This window comes from Camelus bactrianus, chromosome 7 (assembly GCF_048773025.1).
Source record: "Camelus bactrianus isolate YW-2024 breed Bactrian camel chromosome 7, ASM4877302v1, whole genome shotgun sequence".
Taxonomy (NCBI): domain Eukaryota; kingdom Metazoa; phylum Chordata; class Mammalia; order Artiodactyla; family Camelidae; genus Camelus; species Camelus bactrianus.
This window is the reverse complement of record NC_133545.1, coordinates 50107031-50134609: the sequence shown is the minus strand read 5'-3', so window position 1 is coordinate 50134609 and position 27579 is coordinate 50107031. Positions and strand designations below refer to the sequence as shown.

Genomic DNA, 27579 nt, shown 5'->3' with positions numbered 1-27579 from the left:
GTATGTAAAATGTGGGAGTGGGGTAAGAAGGGTTTAAAAAGTTTAACTTCAACCGGAAAAGAAAGTGAAGAGTTATTTTTTCCCCCTCAAATGCTATAACAAGGCTTATACAACTAAATACTCCTGGTGTGCTGAGATTTCTCATGAAGGGTAAGATTTAGGAATGACAGGTATTTGGAGTACAGTCATGTTTTCAAATCTTGCAGGCATTATTGAAATCTAGGAAAAGGGGATAAGTTCATAGAGAAACTATATTAGAGAAAAATAATTTAAATTATTTGGAAAGAAAATGTTTTTGACATTTGAAAAGGTCTACATGTTATTTTCTGATGCTCTAGAAATCTTTTTAATCCTGTAATTAATAACAGCACAGAATAAGTTGCAGTTGGTAAATGAGGACAATTAAAATATCATGTTTGGAAAGGATATGTTTTGAACTACTGTTTGGTACTTTGGATGTTTATTATGGAAATTATAGTGACTGAAAATTTGTTGTTTAATATATTTACTTTTTAACCACAGATAATTAATCCTCCTTTTCCTTTTAAACCACTGTTCCAGTTTGGACCAGTTTAATTACTCAAACACCAAATCACTGACAGACCTTCTGGAAAGCATTTTTATTTAAAGTGCTTAATAAGAATATTATATTTTTAAAAGGACAGATAATCCCATCAGTTGTGAAACTTCCTTGTAGTTTATTTTCATTCATTTTGTTTGAATGAGGCAGGTCTCAAGAATAGAAGCATTTTCTTGAGCTTTGCCATTCTCTGTGTGGGAAAAAGTGAATGTTTTCCGTATATGCTTCAGTCACAAACAGGTGCGTGTAGAGTAGGGATCTTGAATCTGACCTTTGATATCAGCCTGCCAGCTAGAGGGAGAGATGCTTTCCTGGTTCTCCTCCTGAATTGATCATCTTCGCTACATAATGGACATGGCTAGATGCATATAAGGTTGTGCAGAAGGAAGTTAAGAGTTTTAAATTAAGTACCAGTTTATGGCTAGGAGGGAGGTGAGGCTTTTTTGTTTTTGTTTTTTTCCTCAGTCTTCCAATTTCTCTCCTTCTGCAGTTGTTTCTGCCTGTTGGGCTGACCAAAGAGTGTTTGGCTAGAGAGTGTTTGGCATTTTAAACTGCTATCTTCTGTAAAAATAATAATGGTCTTTATGAAATTAAAAATGTAATTTTATACATTGTCACAGACTGTTATGATTGAGTGTTTTATGCCCATTATTATTGTAGACAGAGTTGCTTTATGAAGTTACTGCCATCATATATAAATACTTATTGTGTATAGTTGGGGTATATTTGGAATATATTTGGATTTTAAGGAGTTTTAAATCATAAAGCCAACAGATGAGATAACCTTCTTAATTAACTAATTTTAGTGTTACATATAGTTGAGATTTATATTAATATCTGTATCAAAGGATGTTTTAGGGCTATATAGCTTTCATTTCTTTTTGTTAGAGTTACTTCTATTTTTAATTTGTTTGAATATTACAACATATTACATGGTAATTTACACCCGCTCAGTGGGGAAGGTGTAGGTTATTCTTAAATAGAGATATAGAGAAATAGCTAACAAGGAGAGTCATTTGAGAAGCATATGGACATCTTAAAATCCTTCTGTATATAGCATCTGTACTTTCTCATTAGTGAAATATTGTAGTTATGGACATTTTTTGTTATTACATCCAAATATGGCTTTTTATTTTTGCTTCAGTATTTTTTTATTTTTTAATGTAATTTATATGAATGTTTAAGTTGGTGGGGGCTTTTATAGTTTGAAGCCCTTTCCCTTCAACAAAGACATCGTACTTAATTTTTATTACACATGTCCAAAGATATGTAGCATTGTTTTCTAGCTTATTATTATAAGTCCTACCTTTCTTGGTGATTCTTCAAAACATTTAAGAGATAGGTAAGAAGACATACTGTTCTCATTTTTGAAAGGATGCAGCAGATACACTGATAGACCCAAGGTCACACACTAGTGAATCACTGTGAAGCCGAGGATAACATCTGTATGTCCTGTATCCTATTCACAATAGCAAGCTGCTCCCATGTCCATGGTATGACATTTTCATAAATTTATGCATTCCTAGATTTTTTAAAATGCTTAACTTTGTAGATACACAGGTCAGATTTATGTAGTCAATATAGTCTTAAAGGAATGGGCCCTTACTCTTGCCTGCTGGTGGGGGAGAACTGTAATTCTAATAGCTGGTGTTAATCATACCACCTCTGAGGGGTATCCATTCTTGCAATCAGTTTCTATTCCACACATTTCTTTGCCCCCACTGGCCCCACCTTATCAAGCTGCATACTGGTTAGAGCTGCTTTGAAGTTTATCCGCACGATTGTCAAGCTTGAGAATCATCAGGCTCCTGGCGAAAGAACTCAGAACGTGATTTTTGAAGAGAGTATTGACAGCGGACAATAGTGGATTTTCCACTCTAGAGGCAGCCGGTATCAAGTAGGGATCATATTGTTTTGAGTGATGGGACATCTACTTTTTCTTGTTAGCTCTGTTACTTTATACGAATTTATAGAAGTCAAAGTGAACAGAGAGTTTATGCAACTATCTAGTCATTTCTGTCCATGTAGACTTCTCATCCTGATAAATCAGACTTAAACAAAGAGAATAGCAACTTGTTCTTCTGTAGAGAAAGTATTCTTATGACTTTTTCTTCATCCTCCCCAAGCCCTTCTCCTTTAAATTTTGGCAGAATTTTTCAGAGTTGTTGCCCATATGATTTGTAAGAGCCAAAGTGATAGATTTTCGGTATTATTAGATTCAAAAGTGGAGTACATTATTCAGGATGCAGAAAAAACCACTGAAATTTCATAGAAAATAGTAATATGTAATCTTATGCAAACTCACATGTGTCTGGTGAAAATACTTTCAGCATTTTTGAATAAGCAGACAGTACCAGGAACTCTCTACTCTAAGGTTTATATATATATATAAAGCTGTTCTTTTCCCGAAATGTATGGTTTATAAGAGCTCATTCAAATCATTTAAAAAAGTGAAATATTTACAAAAAAGCTGACTGTTCAAGTGTAGTTTGCTGTTTGCTATAACAAATTCTGTTTAGAGCCCCAAAGAGAGGAAAACTCCCATTTTTTATATTCTCTGCTGCACCAGAGAGAGTGTAGAATGCTGCTGATGAGATTGAGAAGAGTTGAGGTTGCTGGAAATGGTACTTTCTTTCCGTTTCTACAGAACCTGTGATAAGGAGATGGATGTGGATTAGTCTAGTTTGAATGGAATGGTGATGAGTCTAATTTGCAGTGGCCACTAGAGGAAGAATGAGATTTGGATCACTCAGATATCATTGAAGATATTTGGTAGCAAGTTATTTAAACTAACTTTAGTTAATTTAAGCATTAAATAAATTTGTTAGAGGATATTGACTTGATTTGTGTTCTATTGCTTTGTAACACATTACCACAAATTTAGCAGCTTGAAAAACATTTATGATCTCAGTTCATTGCTCAGGAGTGCACACATGGCTCAGCTGGATCCTCTGTTCAGAGATCCCACCCACTGATCCAACACCAGGTGTTGGTCAGTGCTGCAGTGTTATCACAGGCTCACTGGGAAAAGATCTGCTTCCAAACTTTCCTATGTCGATTGCAGAATTCATCTCCTTGTGGTTATAGGACTGAGGTCTCCATTTCTTGCTGGCTATTAGTTAGAGTCCATTCATAGCTCTTAGAGGCTGCCTGCTGGCTTTTTCCCATGGGACCCTCTCACAGACATGAGTGACCCTGTCACAACATAGGACATGGCAGCTTACTTTTCAAAGCCAACAAAGAAGAATATCTTGCTCTAGTATGACATAACATGTGGCAATGACTGGACATCACCTTTTCCACGTAACATAATAAAACCAAGGGAGTGACATCCATCACCTTTGCCATATTCTTTTGGTTAGAAGCAAGTCACATCTTCTACCCAAACTTAAGGGGAGAGGACTGTGCAAGAACATGACTCATTAGAAGTCATCTCAGCATGTGTCTACCTTATAGACTAGTTCGTAGAATCACTGGAATAGACAGTCGACCTGGCTTAAAAGCCACTCAATCAGAACAGTGCTCAAAATCACTCTGCAGAACTGATTCTGTGAGATAGCATTGTTGTCACTGTTGGCACATCAGCTTCTATAATAGAAGGTGTGCTCTTTCATAAGAGAGAGGATTCTCCATGTATAATAGTGGGGTTCAGTTGTTCATGGCCAAAAATAATGATGTGTTCACTGCTAAAGAAAGAAAGAAAAATATGAGCGAATAATTGCTTAATGAAATGTTGATGTTTTTGACCAGGATAGAGATGATGACCATCTGGAGATGGCATTGAATTGGAAAGTAGCTACGGTTCTGCAGCTCCTTAGAAAGAAAACCCTTCTGCGATTTAGAAGAATGATAGTGATAAGGCCCCATTTGGGAATGGTGGTGATAAGAAAGGGGTAGAAGCCTTTAAAAAGATGAATCATTAGCATATATGTTAGCCTAGGAATTGACTTAATTGGTCTCTAAAAAATTCCATGTATGAATGATTTTTAGGAGAGTTGGCCCACCAATCCTTGTAGGGAACCAGCCCTGTGATTTGGAGGCCCACAGTGTGGGCTCTTCTTATTTTACAGGATGGAACCGAGTCAGAGACCATCTCAGATCCACTGTATGTCTGTGGCCCAGTGACTATGGGGTGTTATATAGGGGAGTGGGGGTCTTTTGAGCATAGCCCATACTCCAACACTTTGTAGGAATGATTTTATCTAACCTACATCTCACCTCTGGCAAATGAGTTCAAGTTTCCCTAGTTCCATCTCCCCTCTCCCCACAAGTAAATGGAGACTTTGAAAAGCTAAATTGCTAAGGGTCATTCAGGTAAGAATGGCACCAGGATTTTAATCTAGATATGATTTCAAAACTCAGTCTTGTAATACACATTCCATACTTACATGTAAGTGAAGTTTCCTGGGGGAAAGCTTGTTTTTTCCATTGAAGTGAATGTCAAACTCTACAATTGCTCTTGGATTCCTTCATTCATCTTGAGAGAGCTGGATACTGGAAGATGAGGGTTAAAGAGAGGAGTGAGAGAGTGTGCTGTATCGTGCCTTCTTTTCTTTTCCCAGCAGGAAGCACAGATTATAGGTCTCGCTTCAATATAAAAGTAAGAATGTGGAGTGCAGGCTGGGTATTTTTATTTCTACTTATCATTTTGGCAGAAATCAAAAGCTCTGTATCTCCTTTCTCTCTTATATGTAGATTTCTACTATTAAATTCAATCAGGAAACATTATGAATTCTCATTGCCTTTTTGGCCATAGGGTTCTTTCTATAGCTTTTTCAGTCGATGCGACTGTTTTGATCTACTTGAAAAGTCTATTGAGACACTCCTCCTTTGTTCTTCTATTACTCAGTTCCCCTTTCTACTCTGTGGTGCTTCTGAATTCTATTCATAGATATTCTACCTTTTTTTCTTCTGTTTTATGTACTTAAATCTCTTCTTTAAATGGATCTAGTTCCATTGATCGGAATCATTGGCCCAGATCCCCTTGCTGTTCTACTGAAAAATACAAGCTCAGCGTGGGACTCATCTGTTTTCTGTGAATTTTATCGAGTTGTACCCTATGTTCCAGCACTGTATGAGGAAGACTGTAAGATTTCCTTGGGTATTTGAGTCAAAATGTAAACATTTAAAACTGAACACCCCAAAGCAGTACTCTGATTGGATTGTGTTAGGTTGAGTGTATACCTATGAACCGCTCATCTGTGGCCAGTTAGACAAAGTATTGGGATGGTCCCATCCTAGCTCAGGTGCCTGCCCTTCTAAAATAGGACTGTTCTCAAAGAGGGGAATTGTGAGCCACTGTCAACCTGATTATGGTCAACTACAGTAACCTCATCCAGAGCAAGCTATAGATACAACTCAGGAATTCTTGAAATAAACTTAGTTCTTCATACAGGTTTTAGATTTTCTGACTTAGGGTAGGCTAGGTTTGACTCTAAAGGCCAAAACTCCTTAGCATGGCACTTAGATTCTCTGATAGACTGGACCTAGCCTATCTTTATTACCTTTATATTTTTAACTCTTGCCACTCCCTGCCTTATGGTTTTAAGGTTTTAGGCCCTAAGCTTGGAGCCAGCAAGTGTTTTAGATCTTAGATGATGGGAACAGAACAGCCAGCCTGATACGTAAAGAAACATGTAAAGAAAACACGTGCGTATGTGTGTGTGTGTGCGTGCGCGCTCATGCGCGTGGTGGGGAGGGAACAGACAATAAAAGAGTTTTTGATTTCCTGTATCCTGTCATTTTTGAGGCCATTCTGCCACTGATTTTTCTGAGATTATCTTATGTGAGCAATAAATTATCCATAAATTGAATTTCTGCCCCTTGCAATTGAGAGTACTCAATAGCAAAGGTTACTGTCAGCCTAGCATTCACACTATATTTTTTCAACCTACTACTTCCAGAACTATCGTGTCCATCTTCTAGCCAAAATTAGACTTTCCTTCTCTGGGGTTTTACTTAAGAAACTGCACCTTCTCTGCTTTCCTTTTCCTCTAGACCCACCTTATATCCCTCCTCTTTTGTGATGCTTCCTCAGATTTTGGCAGCTCACCATGATCTTGTTCTCCGAATTCCTGAAGTAATGTAGGACTATGGCAGTGGTTCACAGAGGCTTATCAGTTGAATTTTAGAATTAGTTGATTGAAAAAATTCCATAATAAAAAGGCTACTGTATGAGTAAACTCTTTAAGGAATTTGTCTTTTATTACCCAGAACAGTGTCTTTTCACTTTTTTAAAACTGAGTTATAGTCAGTTTACAATGTTGTGTCAAATTCTGATGTACAGCACAGTTTTCCAATTATACATGAATATACATATATTCGTTTTCATATTCTTTTCCACCATGAGCTACTATAAGATCTTGAATATATTTCCCTGTGCTATACAGTATAAACTTGTTTATCTATTCTGTATATACTTGTCAGTATTTATAAATCTCAAACTCCCAGTCTGTCCCTTCCTACCCCCCTCCCCTCGGCAACCACAAGTTTGTACTCTATGTCTGTGAGTCTGTTTCTGTTTTATATTTAAGTTCATTTGTCTTTTTTTTTTTTTTTATTCCACATGTGAGTGATATCATATGGTATTTTTCTTTCTCTTTCTGGCTAACTTCACTTAGAATGACATTCTCCAGGGACATCCATGTTGCTGCAAATGGCATTATATTGTGATTTTTATGACTGAATACTATTCCATTGTATAAATATACCACATCTTCTTTATCCAGTCATCCGTTGATGGACATTTAGGCTGTTCCATGTCTTGGCTATCATAAACAGTGCTGCTATGAACATTGGGGTGCAGGTGTCTTTTTGAAGTAGACTTCCTTCTGGATATATGCCCAGGAGTGGGATTGCTGGGTCATATGGTAAGTCTATTCCTAGTTTTTTGAGGAATCTCCATACTGTTTTCCACAATGGCTGCACCAAACTGCATTCCCACCAACCGTGTAGGAGGGTTCCTGAATACTTTTGAAATGTAGTATACTTAATATATGGCCTGATTTCCATATGTATTTGTGGTTTCTTTTCAGTTCCTCTGTGGTCCACTAGACATGTCTAGATAGAAAGGATGGAAGAGAAAGTTTGACTTTTTAATGAGCACTCTCCTTAAATAAAATGCTGTAGGAAGAATGGTCTGATTTTAGCTAAGACTACTGGTCTGCACAGTGTGAACCTGTTATCCTTATTAAACATTTTCACTTAAGTAAGTAGGAACATAAAATACAAACACTTTTACTTGTAGATTTCATAAATTATAAATCCAAAACCAATGAGAAAATATTAAATGTGAACAACAGAATCAAAATTAAAAAGGACAACACTGAATTATGTTACAAATGATACTGTATTATTGAAATTACATTGCCAGCATTGGGTTTGAGTATAAAGATGTAGTCTCATATTCTGTTCTTATTTAATCTGTTTCTGTGTTTTATATTAATATAAATGCAGAAAGTATTCTTTTAAAAACTAGATTAAAATTAACTTCAAAGCTTTGTTGGTTCAGGGTAATCGGACTTCATGCATGATGAAAACTCTACCAGTAAATAGTCTCCAAATGTCAGTTTTAACGAGGTATCCCCTGAGAACTCGATAATGTCTTTTTGTTCTCTTAAAGATGTGATTAGCATTGTGAAGTAATTGAATTCTAAATCAAATGTGTAAGCCATACCCAAAGACTGCAGGACTGGAGAACAGATTGTGTAGGAACTACACAGAGACAGGATTTATGCGTTGCCTTTACTCAACACAATGATGATTTTAACCACTCTAGTGCAGGTACTTTTGGATGCCTCTGCTACCGTGTGTTTATAATGACTCAGTTAATCCTCACCCTTTTTTCTAATCACACTTTATTTATTTAGCAAACTGTATGTTAGTTGGTTTTCACCTAGTACATGCATGATTGAGAACACCAGCAGCAAATGCCGGAATAAAAATTTGTTGGTGGTATTTAGTTTTAAGACGCTTGTTCAGAAATTTATTTGAATATATGTATCTTGTTTTTTTTTTTTAGATTATCATTCCAGTGAAAACCCAAAATGGAAAAAATATAATTCCACATCAAACTCATGGATTTTAGTTTGAAGTACATAGTCTCAAATGTTAATCGGCACTTAAAACATTTTACATCTTATTCTGTATTTTGTGTCATTAACTAGATTGTAAGCTCCTTGAAGGCCGACAGAACTTGATTACTCCTTTTCTTCCACAGCACTAAGCGCATTTCTGACAGTTGGCACCTAAAAATGTTTGCTGATTGACTGACTATTCATATGTTGTTATTTCCTGCTGCATTTGTGAGCTCCTTGAGGGCAGAGATTAAAATTGTTTTGTTTTAATCTGTGGACTGTGAATTCCTAGCGCAGTGACTCTCACATGAGAAGTGTTCCATAAACATTCTTAAAGAAAGAATGAGTGAGAGTTGTTGGCTTTGTGTGTGTGTGTGTGTGCGCACGCCTGTGTCTTTTAGATTTCATCTTTCACATACAAGCCATCTCTAATAGCTGTATAGAACAGTGCTGCTCAATAGAATTTTCTGTGATGATGGAAATATTCTGTGTGTTTTTTAGTATCATAGCCACTAGGCACATGTGACTTTTGAGCACTTGAAATGTAGGTAGTGAGGCCGAGAGCCTGAATTTACTTTTATTTAATTTTAATTATAAAATACAATAATACCTCCTTATCCACAGTTTCACTTTCTGTGATTTTAGTTACCATGGTCAGCCATGCTTCAAAATTATTAAGTGGGGAATTCCAGAAATGAACAATTTACAAGTTTTAAATTGCATGCCATTGTGAACAGTGTGATGAAATCTCTCTCTGTCCTGCTCTGTCTTGCCTGGGACATGAATCATCCCTTTGTCCAGTGTATCCATGCTGTACAGTAGTGTTACTGGTCTTTGCCACTTTGTAGCTCTCTTGGTTATCAGATCAACTGTTTCAGTGTTGCAGTCATAAATTAAGATGTTAATTTTGTTAAACATAATAATTTACATACTTTTAAATGGATAAAAGATGCTACCATAAGGAAACTTCATGTTTTTATTGGTTGTTTTCTTAAGAAGGATTAAAGCCAAATGGCTTTTAAATAATATACTCCTGAATTTGTAGATCTGAATCATCATAAAACAGCCAATAAATTACTGTCTTTTAAATTATATCACTTTTTCTGGAGTTCCTCTTTATATTTATTTAGGAGATTCTGTAGTTCATGGGTAGACCTTTAGAATGGTCACATATCAAGCAGTAGTGAACTGTGTATGGGTGAACCATTTTATTTTTATTTTTCTCTAGTATTTGATAAAATATAGTACTGTGAACTAATATGAGAATAAGTTGTCAAAATTCAGGAGCACATCTTGCTATAGTGCATACTTGTTACTTCAAGAGTTTTCTGGCAGTAAGGGCACAATTGACTGTGTTAATTTAAAAGAAATCTTTGAGGTAGTATAGTTCCATATGCTGTAGGAATATGTCAATGATTTTTTTTTTTAATTTGAGTTTTTAATGTAGTCTTTTGAAAGCTAGTTGTTAAGCATGGCAAGAAGACTAGAGTTGCTTTAGAATTCTTAGGAAAATAATTTTGTAAGAACAGATTAAAATTAACTTTAACTTTCTTCAGCACTGTCATAAATACCAGCACGATGAAGCCAAAATTGTGGCAATGTTACATTGCTATGTTTCCAATATTTAAGCATAAAGGTTAGGACAGATTTATATTCTCTTGTAAAACTGAACCAAAATATAAATTATTTATAGAATTTTAAGAACAGAATCTTAAAAAATTGAATACCACTGTGTGGTGGAAACCACTAGCTGTCTCACAGTATCCCCTTTCTCCATCATCCTCAGACATGGAGTGACTGAATTTTCACTGGGGACAGACCCCCTACAGAAAGAATAAAGGTAACATTTCTCAGCATCCCCTGCAGCTAGGAATTATGTCATGTGGCATATAGTTCTGGTCATATGACATAAGCAGAAGTGATTTGTGTAACTTCCTGGTGCCCATTAAAGGGTGAGGGTGCTGTCTCCTTTCCCTTCTCACTTGCTGGAATGTGGAGGTCGTTGTGTACTCTTTTAGACCTTGATAAAGAGGCCAGCACTCTAAGGATTGTAGAGTAACAAGGTTTTTTATAAAAGACCTGGGACAGTGATGATGACTTCTTGAAGCAGAACTGCTGTAACAGCTTGAGTTTCATGTGAGTGAGAAAGAAACTTCTAGGTTGTTTAAGCCACTGTTATCTTATGTCTCTGTCACACAGAGGCAAGCCATATACATTGACCCTACGATTTTTTTTTCTGTTTGTTTATAAGACATGTTAGTAGTTGAAGCTGTAAGCTTGAAAGGCTCACGTGGTCAGGCATCATAGACATCTAAACTTCTTCAAAGGAGCTCATTAAAAAGAAAGTGGAATAGTTCAATATTTATCAACTGAAGAGGACAATACAATTAAACCCATCTGGCTCTTCTCTGAGAAACTTAAATAAAGATCTAAGGGATGAAATCCTTGTGCTGACTTTTGAAGAAAACAAGGTTTGGGAAGAGAGAGAAAGCTAAATTATTCAGCATTGTACTTTGCTCAAAGTCACTAAATATTTTTTCCATTTTCCCGTGTTTTGTATTTCATAGTTGTCGAATCCCAGAGTCCGATTTTCAGTCCCCGGTGTGAAATGCTCCCTGTGTCTTTTTACTACTCTCTTTCTTGGAATCTATGATCCCTGATCCTCTGGGATGTCACCCCATCACAGTTTCCTTCTCTGCTTCTGCTCTTTCCTTGGTCATCTTCATGGTTTCTTCTTTAATCCACCCCTTTCTTGTGGGCATATTCTGATTCTTGGCTCACTGTTCCTTTTACTCTGTGTTAGGGAGATCACAGACTGGCAGCTTGTAGGCATGTTTTATTGATATTGCACAGAATTTAAAGAAATATTGTATTAATTGGCAGTATTTAAAAATCAGGATATTTAACATGAAATCCAGATTTTGGCTTCTTTTGACCAAGGAGAATTTCTGACGACACTGCACCTACATTTCCTGTAGTGTTAGGTGGTTGGAGGTGGTTGCTTCCTTTAGATTTAATGTATTCTTTCTTCTTTGTTATAGCCCCCACCACTCCCTATTGCTTACATCTTGTATGTTTCATTTATTTTCATTACTTGTCTGATCTTTTAGGCATTTAAGTTTATGATACTTATCTTACTGGGTAATTTAAGTTTTAAATTAATCTTTTCTAAAAGTGATTTCACTTTTCTTTCCCTTCCTTTTAAATTCCAGTTCCTCCTTTTCATCCCTACTACTATTATCCTAAATAGACTATCTTGTTGTCTCACTGGCTTACTTGCAGTAGAATCGTAACAGGCTCCTATGCCCCTTTCTTATCCAAATCCTTGACTCATCCTCCACACTGATTCTAGAGTGACCTTTCTAAAATTAAAATGTTAGTGTGACTATCCAGCCATAAAACTTTGAGTAGCTCACCTGACTTCTTAATGACTTTAGATTCCTTAGCATTGATGTGAATGTAAAATGGAACTGCCACTTTGGGAAACAGACTAGCACTTCCTCAAAAAGTTAAACATAAAGTCACCATATTACTCAGCAATTCCACTCCAAGTTATATGTCCAAAGGACGTATTTCTAGACAAAAATTTGTACATGAATGTTCATGACTACTTATAATAGCCAAAAAAGTGGAAACAACCCAATTATCCACCAACCAATGAATAGATAAATGTGGAATATTCACACAATGGGCCATAAGAAAAAGTTTCTTGCTACTACATGGATGAACCTTGGAAACATTATGCCAAGTGAAAGAAGCCAGACTTGTAAGGCCCTTTATAAGGTTATATGTTGTGTAATTTAATTTATATGAAATATCCAGTGACAAAAACAGAGTAGTGATTGCCAGGGGCTGACAGGAAGGAAAATGGGATGTGACTGAAAATGTATATGGGTTTCTTTTTTGGGATGATGAAAATGTCCTGGGATTAGATAGGGCTGATGGTTACAAATTCTGTGAATATACTAAAAAATCACTGAGTTGTAAAGTGTAAATGGTGGATTTTATGTTATGTGAATTATATCTCAAAAAAAAAAAAAAAAACAAACCAAAAAAACTAAAGAACCTAAGAGATCTGACTTCTGCTAGTCTCTCCAGTCTCATTTCCTGGTACTTTAGTTTTCCCACATGCCCTACCTGTGCCTCTCTCCTAGTGTACTAATCTCCTAACAGCTCTAAGGGTTCCATGCTACCGCTCAGCGTTGTCCATTGACATGCTTCTACCAGAGAATCCTACCAACTCTTCCCTCCCTCTGCCCTCTAAAGAATTCCTAATTTTCCTTCAAGTTTTAGTGTAGATCTCAACACCTCTGGAATTTCTTCTTAAATACCAGTGCTGGATTACTTAAGAGGAGGATTAGGTAGATTCTCCAGAGCCAAGCAGGAGCACCCTATAAAATGACAACAGATTAACTTGGATGAGTTTTTCCAAATGTTGCAATCAGAAAATCTAGAAAGAAAGTCCTTTAATTTCAGTATGCATGTAAGTGTTCATGTTTTATATTTTTTAATTTTAATTAAATAAAATATGATGGGCTGGGTATGGGGAACCATATTTTAAAGCAAACATGTCAGGGTCTAATCCAGCTTTGCTGCCCACTCCGAACCCACCCAGTGTAGACTAGGAGCATCTCTTTCGTGATCCCCAGATACCCTGGGCACATTTGTCACCCTGAATGATAACTCTTTAGTTTTCTGTCTCCCCATCTTCACGACGACTCCTTGGACATTGCTCTGTCTCTCTCATTTTTCTACCTAAACAAGTAAATCCTAGTCATTCTTCATAGAAAGTATTTGGCAAAATTTGAATAAATTAATGGACAGCCTCAGTGACATCAAATGTAGGCATATGGGAGAGATAGCTTGTATTTGAGGACCGTTTAAAGATTCTGTCATTAAAACACAACCAGATCTCCTCTTCTCTCTCTCTCCCCTTCCCAAATATTCTCTTTCCCCTCTTCCCAAATATTTTGTCTCCCCCCAACTCCCCCACAAGCACACATGCACACTCTTTAAAGAGCTATTTCAAAAAGAGTAGAATTTTTAAAATGTGAGAATTTTCACTTTTTTTTAACCTTTGCACCTGAGGAAGGTGTTAGATTTAAGGCCTAAAGGGGGTATTAAAATGGCACTTTCCCCAACAGATTTTTAAAGTGTTTTCTGTACTTTTCCTTTTCATATCAGAAAATTCATAAGTTAAAATTCATGTACTAACATTACTCCCACTTTGGATTTTTTTCGCTATGCAGTGGAAATTAGTGGCTGGTTAATGTTTCCTCTTTGAAAAATGTGATTATACTTAATTATTTATAAATGATCCCTTACTTTTTTACTTTTGTTTTCTAAAACTAGAAATTCTTCCCTATCCCATAGTGTCTCATTTCTTATACCCTGAGACAAAGGTTTGGCAGCAGATAGCTTATTTAGGAGGCAGGGAACTCATGAGCAGGAGTAGGGAAGGCAGTTAGCACAGGGTATGTGTTAAGCCAGGTACAGTTTTGGGCAACTGAAGCTTAATTCTTCTGGGGAAATTGTAGAAAGCAACTCTTAGAATTCTCTATGCAAGAGGTGTGGGAGCTGGGTTATTAAACTATAGAACTCCTTAGTGGAGGGCTACTTCCAGCCTGCTGTGCAGGTCCAGTGAAAACCCTCAGGCAAAAAGTAGAAGTGTTGGCAGTTGGAAGTCTGTGGTCATATATTTGAGTAGTAATGGCCATGGGACATGGTGGGCATCAGCAGAATCCGCTGTATATGGAGATGGTGCACCACTGTGAGAGGAGTGCTGAAGTGTGGAAAGTATCAGATTTTAAGTTAGCCTAACTCAGGTGTTTACTCAGTCATGAGATTCTGTGCTGAGTACTGTGCAAAGTGATGGGATATGCTGATTTACTTGTTGAGGTGCTTAGCTTTTTAAAGCTCAGGTTCTTCATTTATAAAAATAACGTATTTTCTTCTTTTCAAAGTCAAGACATAAATGAGATGATATTCCTGAAAATGCTTTGAAATGTTTAGAGCAGTAGTTTATATTTATGATTGCAGTATTTACCCAAATTTACCCCGAGAAAGCAGTAGAAATGTGGTTAGGCCAAAAACTTAGCTCTTATCAGGGAACTGTTAGCCAGTCAAAAGCTTTATTTCCTTAAGCTGTGTGAAACTGGCCTCTCTGTGCACTTTGTATAAGATAGTAAATTTATAAGTTCCATGAAAGGAATGAGGTACCATGGGAATGGTTATTTTTAGCCAGTTGGTAGTGAAGGCATCCCAGGGAAAGTGGATAATATGAACCTTAAAGTAATAGGTAGGAACTAGCCATGTGGAAATAGGGAATTTAAAAAGGAATAGTGCATTCCAGGAGAGACTGAGTTAAGTTCAAGAGACAGTGCAGGTGAGAACCCACTCAGTGCCCAGGTTAAACTTTTGGGCCCATAGGTTGACCAGGACAGGGTGACATTCTATCTCTCTTGCTAACTAGCTGAGTAGTGTCTGATGGGTTACTTAAGTTTTCTTAACCTTTCTTTCCTTAACTATAAGTTGGGGATCCCAGTACTATAGTATAAGATTGTTGTAAGAACATTTTGTAAGGGTAAATGAGGTGCATTATATAAAGCAGTTAGAATAAATTCTCAGTAACCTCATCTGTAGCTTTTGGTATCAGTGTAGTTTCAGATTACAAGTCTTATTTCTAGAAGATACATCCAGTCCCATGCAATGCCAGGTTTCCCAAAGTACATTTAACATTAATTGTACAACATCTGCAAGAAAAAGATATTATAAAGTTAAAAGAATTTAAGAAACCCTGTGGATCATAGATGGACTCCATGGAGAGTCACATTAAGATATTAATAGCTCTGAAATGTCTGGGAGTAAGCAAACCTTTTTGACTTGGTTTAATACTGTGTATTAAATTTCTTTAATCACTGCCCTCCCCCATATTCACATTGTTTATTCTTTGGGAAATGCTAATTTGAAGAGCTTCGTAAGGTAGATCAAGGAAATTACTGGTACTTAGGGATCCACATTAATATTGTGAATCTATAATAAAGGATAAATAACAAAATATTTTTTGAGATTCTGTATGCCTCTGAGCCAGTTTATTAGTCAGTCCCCTCACATCAATCATTACATGATCTTTACATATTTCATTCCTCATTTTCTAAACAGAACTGTATTACTTGCCTAATGATTCCTCCTAGGCCTCAGATATGTTCAGAATGATGTTTTTTTGGCCTGACTTGAGATAATTTAAAGAACATTCCCCAGACAATTCTGAGAGTTGCCTTCCAAAAATACTTGGAGTAATGCCACCGTCATTAAACTAAGGAGATAAGTTTCAAGGTGAATGGTTTTAAAAGGGACAGCAGCTACTTGGATGTCTGTTTTCTCTGCAGAATAAAAGGTTTGTCATTTTATAGTCATTCAAGGAATGCTGAGTTCCTACTATGTGCTTGTCCCTGTGATAGTTATAGTTGATTTTGGGCAGAGGTTCATAGTTGAGTAGGGGAAAATAAATGTTCAAAAAGAACCATTATGGAAGGGGATATAGTCACAGAAGGATCTGAGTGTTATGAAAGTATGGAGGAGGGGTTTGCCTTGGGGGTCAAAAATAGCTTCACAACATTAAGGATACTTACAATGAGCTTTGACCACCATGTAAACAACAGAGAAAGGATATTCCAGACTGAGAGTAGTAAATGTACACAGGCCCAGAGTTGGGAAAGAGGGTGGGGAGCTGCAGCCACATGAGTGCAAATGGAGTGTAGGCTTCTCATGGGGAAGTGAAAGGTGATGAGGCTGGGAAGCCAGAGGGAGTCCTGACCATAAAGTGCCTTTTCAGTGCTGGCTGATGGCGTTTGGAGTTTATTCTCTAGGTGGTAGAACACCATGGATAGATTATCAGACAGAGATTGCCATAATCATAATTTTGAAAAGATTGTTTTGGTAGCATTATATGCTGTTGAGTTCAGGTAGGAGAGACAGGAGCAAGGAATCCTGGAGCCTACTGGAGTGGTCCAGGCAAGAGTGAGTCTAAACTAAGGTAGCAGGAGTGATGATGGGGGAAAAGGGAACAGCTTTGAAAGATACTTAGGAGATGAGGAGGTAGACTGTCATGCATGACTGGATAAGAAGAATAAGGGAAAGGAAAATCTGGAATTCTCTCAGTGGGGCAAGATTGGATATTGGCATCATTCGAGATTCAGGAGAGAAACACATTTTGGGGTACATTTACTGAGTTCTGTTTTATACTTGTTGAATTTGAAATGCTTATTGGGTATTCATTTGTACCTTTATTGATTCCTACACTGTGTAACTGTGTAACTACTCTGAGCTAGATAAATGTGGTAGACTCTGAGGGTAGGACAAGAAAAAAAAGTCACAAAAGCTCACAGCTTAGTGGGAGAGACAGACATAAAGAAATAATTACCCAATTGATTACTTAATCAGTAAGTAAATAAGAAGGGGTCCTAGCTCATAAGGCAGTGTGCAACCCATTCTGGAGCTTAGAACAGTCTGGTCTGTGATAGAGATTTGGGGGTCATCGGTGAATAGCTGCTAACTGAAACTGTTAGATTGCCTAGAATAGGTATTCAAAATGAGCAGGAAAGGGGACTGAGATTAGACTTGCATGACCATTGAAGGAGAAGAGTGAATGAATAAAGCCCTCAGGTATATCTGGAAAAGAATGGCAGAACAGTTGATAGATGTATAGAAAGGGTTGGGAATGTGGCAGAGAGTTCAAATAAGATAAGTATACAAAAGTTCCATGGCTTTGCAAGTCCATGTTGGCTGTAGCAAGAGCAGGTACAGTAGAGAGGCAGGTGGATAAGCCATATTTTCTTATGCAGCGGTGCACTGGAGCAGGCTTACAGTGGTTTGTGAGAGCCAGATTGTTAAATTTTCAGAAATTGTGCAAGCTGGTTGTTAAACATAGCCATTATTGAAAATTAAATTCTGCACACTTACAATTTATTAAAGTATATTAAAAACAAATGTAATAAATCTTCAAAACTCATACTTCTTAATTATTTACTACATTTTGCTATTATTTATGCTCCTAAGTTTATTTATGTCTATCTCTGAGTAGTGGATATACTATATAATGGTGTGCCAGTGCACTTCATTCTGAAGTCTGTTTGTTGACTTTGCTTTAGTATCTTGAAATTAGCCCTAGTCAGAGTATTTACACCAAAGAAATTGGCAAATGTTACAAATGAGAGATTTTGTTTTGTTGATTTTTCTAGACTTCAAGTAACAGAGATATTGTTAATAATGTAGATTAAACTTGAAAGTAGCAATTACATTGTGAATGGCACAAAAAATTGAGAAATAGTCTTCCAATAAAGTGGTTGCTCCCATTACTGATGAGCAATAGAAGTTTTGACATACGTATTTGTTGTTTCATTTTTGTCTTGTTTATTAAAGCAAAAGAAAATAGCAACCAACATTCATGTCAGAACATACCAGATTTGGTAAATATCAGTGAAAGCATTTTATAAGAAACAGCTATATGGAATTTTTACAGTAAAGAATATTGTGTATTTTGTTATGTATAAGTTGTGTGCTAAATCTCCTTTATATCAGTAAAATTTATAGTCAACATATATGCACCTACATATATACGTACACTACTATTTATTTTATGAGAGCTGATTGCTAAACAGTTACCAGCACACAATGGCTGTATATATGGGATGTGTGGAATCTACTCTTTGGGAGAGCATGGCAGAGAAGGGATGTTCCCTAGGTACCAGGTTATAGGGAGCCAGACGACATTTGCAGGTTTGTGGCCTGTTTTTTGTTTTGTTTTGTTTCGTATGTACTTGAATGGATTTATAGCCCTAAAGAGAGGAGCCAGTAGAGAGGAAGAGATTGATGGTGCAGAACAAGGTAAAAGTAAATGTTGGAAGAAGGGGACAAAGACATGGTAGGAAATAAGATGCAGATCATTGTGGGAAAATTAGCCTTGAACACAAGGAGGATCCCTATTTCTTTAAGGATGGAGAACGATAACATAAGATGTGATAAATTCAAGTACATGAACATTAAAATCATTTACATCAGTGAATTATAATTTAAGGAGTGGGCAGGACAAGCTCAAGAAAAGAACCTCCGAAAGGTATCTGTTAATTTATGAATAAATTATAGAATAAGAGGTGAATATTGTGATTGACCAGGGCAAGTTTTTATGCTGATTTAATCTCTGAAATATTGTATTGTATTTTTACTCTGTTTTTCCAGGTGGAAATATTTAAATAAAAGTGAGAGACAATTTAAAAGTACCTTATGTATTTAAATGCCAAGTGTTTGTTTTACTGAGCCCTGCAATGTAATGCTGCATTTCCATGGACACAGGTTCAGTTTCTACAAGATGATCAGAAATGGGGTATAATTTGAGGTTGACTAAACTGCATTTATTGCATGCATGGATAGTTTGAACACAAGGTAAAATGTTATCCAGACTGCTGAAGAAAACAAGACTTATTTTGGAACATGACTTTTTTCAGCATTATAATTTATGACTTTTTCACTTGGATTCTTGCTTTTAACACACTTGTATTTATATATATGCTTCAATCAAAGAAATGCATAACATTTTGCTTACACTGTCTCAGTTCTATTAGTTTTCTACTATTAAAATTTACAGTCTTTATTTTTCTCTCAATTGAAATATAGTAAAATAAAGAACTATTTTGTATTTTCATAGCACTTTAACATCTCAGGTCTTTTCAGATCTGTTTTCTCAAAATATATCAAATAATTATCCTAAATATTCAGAAGTACTGGTTCTGACTGATTATGATAAATATGGGTATTAGTTTTGAATATTACATGCATCTGGCTTCCAGTTGCCATTATAGCTATCATTTTTGAGCCTAGCACTGTGGTTACCACCTTTGTAGTTTAATAGCACCTCATTCATCTAGCTGAAGATCTCAAGGCCTTAGCCTTGACTTTTGGAAGAAAAATGCCTCATTCTGTATTAGTGTTGCAGAATTAGAATACTGTTGTAGCCCTGCTCAGACAGTGGTCCCTGTTTGTTGATTGATTCATGGTTGCAGGATGCTACTGCTGAGCTAAATATGTTCATGTTCAAGGTAGAAAAAAGGGTGGGAGACAGGGGAGGGGCAATACCAGGCATGTGTGTATCTTGTGTAATCATGAAAGCAAAAGCTTTAGAGACACTTCCTTAGGAGAGTTCTGCTTAGACCTTATTGGCCACCCCTAAGTACTGGAGAATCTGGAAAGTGAATGAATATTCATTTAGCTTTACAACATCTATAGCGGGAGACAGCAGAGAATTTGGTAGAAAATGGCTTTGGTTGACCCATTAGTAGTGTTTGCCAAAAGGGAGAATCTCAAGTCCTGTCTAGGGACCAGCCTTTGCATTTCTATTACTTATCAATTTCAGGCTGTTTCCCTTGGAAAGCAGCCTTTTTAGTCTCCTTCCCTGAAGGCCAGGGAGAATTTTGTTGGCACCCATCTAGACTTTACTTTTAGTTGGTAAGAAAGCTATGAGACAGTCCCTCCTGGAGGAGAGGATCCATTCTTTATTGCCAGTCTAGATAGAGCAGTCTAGGAAATAAGACACAACCCTGAAACTGAAAGGGTACCAATGTTAACAGCATCTCAGTACCAAGTGTGGCTGCTGGGAAGGCTCCTGTAAAAATGATCAGCAAGGAAGAAAGTAATCTGAGAATCTGCCTGATAATACTTTTTGTATCGAATGACTTAAGTATAGCTGCATATGTTACTGGGTTGTTTTCTGGTTGGTGTGGGACTGTATGTCAAGACTTCTTATTTGAAATGTTACTTTCTTTCCTTGAAGCTAAAAATATTAGGAAAGAATGAAATTTAAATAAACTGTTTGTGGGCTACTTGGGAGCGCTGAGAATGGTTCTGAAGTGAATATACTTCAAAAATCCATGTCTAGATCAATCTTGCATTATGCACACCTGCAAAAATAAAACATTTCTGACCCTCTAGCCATAGAATGATTCTGTATTTTATATTTGTGAGGATAATTTTTTTCTTTTTTTTTAATTGAGGTATAGTCAGTTTACAATGTTGTGTCAATAAGGATAATTTTTAAATGACAAAAATTGCAATGCACATAAATGAAAAGCCAACTATTATTTGCAAAGTTAAATTCCACCATGAAGATATGAGTTATGCATTTTTCCTGAAATCTTATTGTATTTCAGCATTGGAATAAGTGATTCATGTATATTATTTTATATCCTTGTAGTACGTATTTACTATTATTTTCCCCTTTTGAAGAATCAGATGCTCATAGAGGTTAGGTTACTTGCCCCAGGTTTCAGTGCCAGTAATTCAAAGCAGCTGTGATTTGAAACCAGGCAGTTTGCCATACCTGCCAGGTGTGGATCTGTGTTCTTAATAATAATAACAATTAGGCGCTATGCCAAAGATTTTATAGTCATTTCATCTATTATTCATTAAAATCCTGGACGTTGGTACTATTATCATCATTCCTGTCTTACAGCTGAGAACTCTGAGAGATTCAGTAGCTGTTTCACAGCTTCCAAGGCAATGGCTTCCAACCCATGCAGTCGGACCTGCCTCCACATGAACCCTAAGCAGGATCCTCACTACACAGCTTGTGTGTAGTTAGTCACACGTTTGACTTGTATCTCTATAGTTTTCTTTACAATTTAATGTTTATTTCTAAAGAGAAGATTTCATCCTCATTGTAAAATTCCAGAAAAACCTCCTCATATTTCTTAACGGTTTCATGCTGAGGGACAACTTTATCCTGCCAGATCGAATTTGGTAGCTATTTTTCTGGTCTACGTGAACAAAAATTTGATACAGGTTGCTTTGTGTCTTGCAATATGACCAGAGCTTAGATTAGCTCATTTTTAGTTGATAGAATACATTTTTTAAAATCAAAATTAACTAAATTTATATTAGGAAAATTCTAGGCTGAGAAAATTTGACCCAAAAATTCAGCAATGTTGAAAGACTACATCTGACTGGAAAAGCTATGTTTTATGTTACTTGCTGATGTTTTATGATAAGGGAAAAGTGATCATTTTTATTCTTCAAATACAATTTTGCTTAAAGGATATTAGTAGAAAGTAATATGTACCTCTTTATACTGTGAATTGTGATTGGAAAGAAAATGTGATTGCTATTCAGTCTCAAAAAATAATCTACTTCATTACAGAGGCATTCATATTAAATTATAGCTCATTCTAGACCAGTAGTTCTTTGATTTTGATTCAAATGTATGTAAAATAAAATATCATAAAAAAATTGGTGCATGAAACAAAGTAAACTCTATTATTCCAGGCACATTTCATCACCTAGTTCCCTTTTACCCAAATTCAGTGCTGTATTTTATAGTGTTTGATTCACAGGAGAGAGATCTGTGACTTCTATCTTGTTGCATGACCTTGGGGAAAATTGGCTTAAATGTATGAAAGGATATTTCAGGCATTGACTCAGACTAAATAAATGTGCTAAATTTGATACAGTGAGTGGGAAAATTTTCTCACCACATGGAACCACTAATGAACTTGGGAAGTAAACATGGTTAAGTGGACATAGTTGCCTTTTTGTTACAGTAATTCTGAATTGGCCCATTAGCATGAATATCATTTCAGTGAACTTCACAATTGTAGCTTTAGGACTGACCAAAAAACCCCCAAACCAAACAAAAACAAAATAAACTGTCTACAGATGAGAGAGCTATTATGGGTTGGATTGTGTTCTTTCAGAAGATATGTTCAAATCCTAACCCTTGGTACCTGTGAAAATGACCCTATTTATAAAAAATGTCATGGTAGATAGAATCAAGTTAAGATGAGGTCATACTGGAGTAGGGTGGGCCATTAATCTAATATGAATTGGTGTCCTGATAAGAGGAAAAGAGAGAGACACACACACACAGGGAGAATATCTGTGACAACAGAGGTAGAAATGTAGGGATGCAGCAGTGAGCCAAGGAATGCTAAGGATTTCCAACCACCAGCGGAAGCTAGGGAGGGGCAAGGAAGGAGTAAACCAAGACTCTCAGAGGGACCATGGCCTTGCTGATGCCTTGATTTCAGATTCTGTGCCTAGAACTCTGAGAGAAGAAAGATCTGTTGTTTAAAGCCACTTAGTCTATAGTCGTGATGGCAGCTTAGGAAACTGGTATGAGAGGTAACAGTGGAGCAGTGATGGGAAGGGTCACTCCTTCTGTGGTTCCACATCTTCCATCTTCTCCCTGTGTTATTATCATAAACATCAGAAAACTGGGTTCTCTTTCTTCCTCCATCACATACTTTTGCAATATTACTTCATCTCTCTGGGTCTCATTTGCTTCATTGGTGAAGAGACGATCTCATACCCTTCTGAGTAATAATAATGGTGAACACTTATGGGAATATTGCCCATCCAGACCCAGGGCTCAGTGCTTAACATGTGTTATTTTATTTACTTCTCATAAGAATTCTTTGAGGACTGTATTATTATTATCCCTACTTTACAAATGAACCATAAAATGACATTTCTCTGTGACTTCTCACTTTTTCTCTTCTTGTCCCTTCAGAGACTTGAACATGGGAGTCAGAGCTGAATAGCGTTAATACTTATATTTCCTTGATAGTAAAGGTAACAGAAGATACCAAACTTGCCTTAATCTGAGCAAAAAGGGGGTGAAAGCCATTGGAAAGGGATGTTACATGAACATGGTACTCTCACTTTGGCCATTTCACAGTTTCTTCATGAGCAGAAGAGAGGGTGTATATTTCATCTTCTGAAATTCTGTTTGTTATACTTGACTCCTTTTTTTTTATTGTGAACAAATCTTAATATAGTTACCATATTTCTAGCTTGCTTGAAAAATCTCATTATAGGGGAATTTAATAGGAGAATTTAATGTTATAACTACCAGTGATATTCACTATATCCTAGGCACTGCATTATGTACAGCAACTTATGAGATAGATAATATTATTCCAAAACTTACAGACTGAAGCATAGAAAAGTAACTTGGCCAAAATTACTAGTCTTCAAATTCTTCTCTGATTTTGCCTTCAGAGTCTATTTTTGTACATTTCTATTAAAGAAGGCCATTAACAAGGTGACAGGGACTAATTTATAGATTAATGATCAACTTGGAAGCTAGGCATCTGGGCTCTTATAGGTACTGGCCAAAATAGATAAGTATGGGAAATTTGGAAACATTTGAAAACTAGTATGCTGAATGGAGTAGCTTAGGATTGGGGATGGGGCACAACACCAGGATGGCGGGTACATCAGCATGGGGATATCAAAGATGAACTTGACTTCTTTCAGAATATTTAATCTAAAGCTATTCTAGAATAAAACTAATTTATCCTTAGTTACCATAATCAGGGCCAAGCAAAAATTCAGTGTTTTCCTGCTTAGCGTTTGGTTGCTTTTATTCTCCTATTCAAGAATATGGTAACCAACTGTATGCTCTGTCCCTAATGTGGACCTTTTAAGTAAATGGTAGGTTATAACCCGATAACAGAAAAGATGTTATAGTTGAAATCAGAGTGCATAATAAGGCCATCCCTTGCCCTTTCCTTGGAAGGCATAGACACTGTGTCACATGCCTCTAATATTAAAAATTCTTAGAAAATACAGCAAGCCGTAGTGTTTGAGTAGGTTTTAGAGGCAAAACTGATCTGACCAAGCAATGTATGTTGGTTAAGTGAAATATGAAAGACTGTCTGTTCTATCTCAGCTGAGGATGTTTGCCATCAAAAATGTTTGTTATGGCACAGTAGAGAGACTGAAGCTACCGGTTTCTTGCTACCCAAACTTGCCTTGGTTAAATTTGTCTTCTGTCTTCTAGACCCTAGAGAACTGTCAGTCTCCTGAAGAACTGGGCAATATAGTGTTGGAAACAGGAAGAGAGTTTGAAGAGTTTAGCCAGTTTACCAGAAGCATTTACTGGGTAAATGTACTTGGACAGTAAATAGACACTGGAAAGTCTGACTGTCTAATGTGGATTTCTCCATATAGCTGTCATGGTGAAGTGAAATATCTGTTGGACTAGGAATAAGTGTGTCAGTATTTTGGTCACACCTCTGTACAAATTAACCTTAGGACTGGGAAGTGGTGCTTTGTGGCAAGAACTTCATGTGTCAAAGCTGTGTGTTTTTACATTCCCTTTAACGTCCCCCAAATTCCCTTTCAACCTACGAAAGACCATAGAGGTCATATTGAGAATGCATTTTGTCAAGTGTCGATCACCCCACTGGATGTTTGCCATGACCTTGCTATACTTGCCACCTTTGCCACTGAAGAACATCTTCACAGATAATATATAGGAAGTTTGAAATGTGAATGACACAATAATTTTTATGTGGAAACCAAAATCTAATGATAATGGTAACATTGATTACTAACATTAAGTCAGTAAGAATTTATTATGGGTCGGAAAATTCACTGATACTCCACAGGGGTAGGCCTTGCCCCCAGGACATTTGGCAATGTCCAGAGACATTATGGGTTATCACCACAGAAGAGAGGAGTGCTGCTGGCATCCAGTGGGTAGAGGCCAGGATACTGCTAAACATCCTACGAGGCACAGGGCAGGCCCCCACAACAAAGAACTATCTGGCCCCGATTGCCAGTAGTGCTAAGGCTGAGAAACCTTGCTTTGTAGCCAGTATCTTATTTAATTTATATTCATGTGATCATAGAAGATTTAAGTCTGTCTTCCAGCTGAAGTTCAAAAGGGTTAAGTCCGTTTTTTAATGTTCATTAGCCAGCATTCCGTCTCAGTCTCTAATGCTCATTCCTTTTAAACTAAGAGATGGCACCCAAACACAAACCTTTTTTTTTTCCTTCACTACAATAGGAAGTGTCCTTCACTTCAATCTCTTCATCTTTAATATGAGAAGATTTTCTGTCCTTTACCTAGAAGTCTGTAGTAATATATTTGGGTTGGAGGTAGGTAGTAGGGAGGAAAGATAGGGGGTTTAGAGATTTTCAAAAAAGTTGAGGTATTATACTTAAATGTAATATTTTTGGCAAAAATCTGTAGTCATAGCAGTGTGGGTGAAATACAAAATGTATATTTAGAATTTAGTGTTGCTCATACATATGCATTGTTTTTAGATTAAGAATGAGAGCTTTTAGTTTTTGCTTCTCTTTGTATCTTTCAAAAGCAATTTGATTTGCTCTTCTCTTGGACGTGGTGGTGGTTTGTAGAGCTTGCTGGTTGTTAAGGAATTGAAGACTCTTTATGGGTACTTAAGGATGAGAGTTTACTTCAATGCAGGCAGTAAGGTAAATTTTGGGTGTTGGGACTTAGAGCATAACAGAGGATACAGAGATGTGAGAAACACCAAATTGCACTTTGGGGAAAGAAGTGTGGAGAGCCCCATGGGGAAACTTGTTTTATTTACTGGTCACTGGTAAATCTCAGTTTTGGGATAAAGCCTGACAGATAAATAAGGTTACTGGAGTGTAAGAGGTGGGGAAAGTTAATGTAAATTATTTTATTTGAAAACTTACATTTTATGAATGGGAAATGTGGCTTAGGAAAATTGACAAGACTCATCCTTCTATAATGTAAATTTATTGCCAAAATATTAAATTGCCTTTTGAATACTGTATTTTGGAACTTGTACATTGAAAAATATAGACAGCTGCCCTTGGTAGGGTGATACTTGCCCATAGACTTTTATACTTGCACAGAGAGTCAGGTTTTATTCTGGAGACTGTGGCAGCCGCTTCAGCTGTTTTGCATTATAATCACACAGAACAAAGATGCCTTTTTGATTTACCTGGTGTTCATACTGCAAGTTGGTAGATTTAATAAACAGAGAAATAAACACAGCAAAGGTAAGGTGAGCATCATAACAACATACAAATAACACTTCGAAATTATCTGTAGAGTTGAAAGTAGATGGCTTCTAATCAGCATTTGAAAAATTGAACATTTTAAGGGAGCAATACACTGAGATATGCTCAGTGTGGCAGTCAAGCTAATGGAAAGAATGAATTCTAGCTTTTCAACGTTAATTTCAAAGCATTAAGAACACTGAGGTCTAATTTTTACTGCCTTGTATTAACTACAGCCATCATTATTTTCACAGGCATTCACTGATCATTGCAATTTATTTTTAGTAAAAAAAGGTTACTGTGCTAATGAAAATAGTATTGGACACTCTGAAACTTAACAATTCACAAGGAAAAAATGAGGAGATTTGAGGAAAAGATGAGATTCTCTGAATCATATCAAACACTGATTTGAATTGAAATTGCTAATTTGTTTCCTTTTCACCCTTTTATGAAACAAAGCTACCCCTGTGTTTCTTTTACATGCTTATTTCCCAGAAAGCCAACATCAAGATCCATGGTTTCTGCAGAATTTAAATATAAGTTACAGTAATTGCAATACTGAAAAGTCCCCATGGTATTCAATCATAATATTTTATATAATGCAGAGAGAAATGTTAATTCATTTTAACATAGAGTTGAAAGATTTTTCTGGACTTGATTTTCTTTAGACACCATATGCATATTTACCAGTAGAATAAACTCTGGTTGTCAGTTTTGTGTGTAGGTTGGAGAGAATTTGGATATGTTATATGAGGGCAGTATTCTTGTAGGGAGAGTAGAAGATGGAAAGTAATGGAACTGACGCGGAGAGCTTGCTGGGTTTCAGGCCTTGCTCTAGGGGATGCTACATCATGTACACATCACAGCTTAGGGACCTAGATGGTATTATTTTCATTTTACATTCGAGAAAATAGAGACAAAAAGCTACAATAACTAGGAAGTACTTTTTCTATATACCCTGACCCATCTCTAGTATGTGGACCAAGAAATGGAAATACTTGTCGGGGGGATTAAATTACAGTTGCTGGTTGACTTGAACACAAAACTCTGAAGATTTAGATTCATCCTTAAATACAAAGATCTCTGCTTTTTTAT

At 36.6% G+C, this 27579-nt stretch overlaps 1 protein-coding gene across 5 annotated transcripts in view; it reads left to right on the top strand.

Moving 5' to 3' along the window:
* The window catches only part of HDAC9 (histone deacetylase 9), an 819260-nt gene that overhangs the window by 1274 nt on the left and 790407 nt on the right, over positions 1–27579 (top strand). The window lies entirely within an intron of this gene.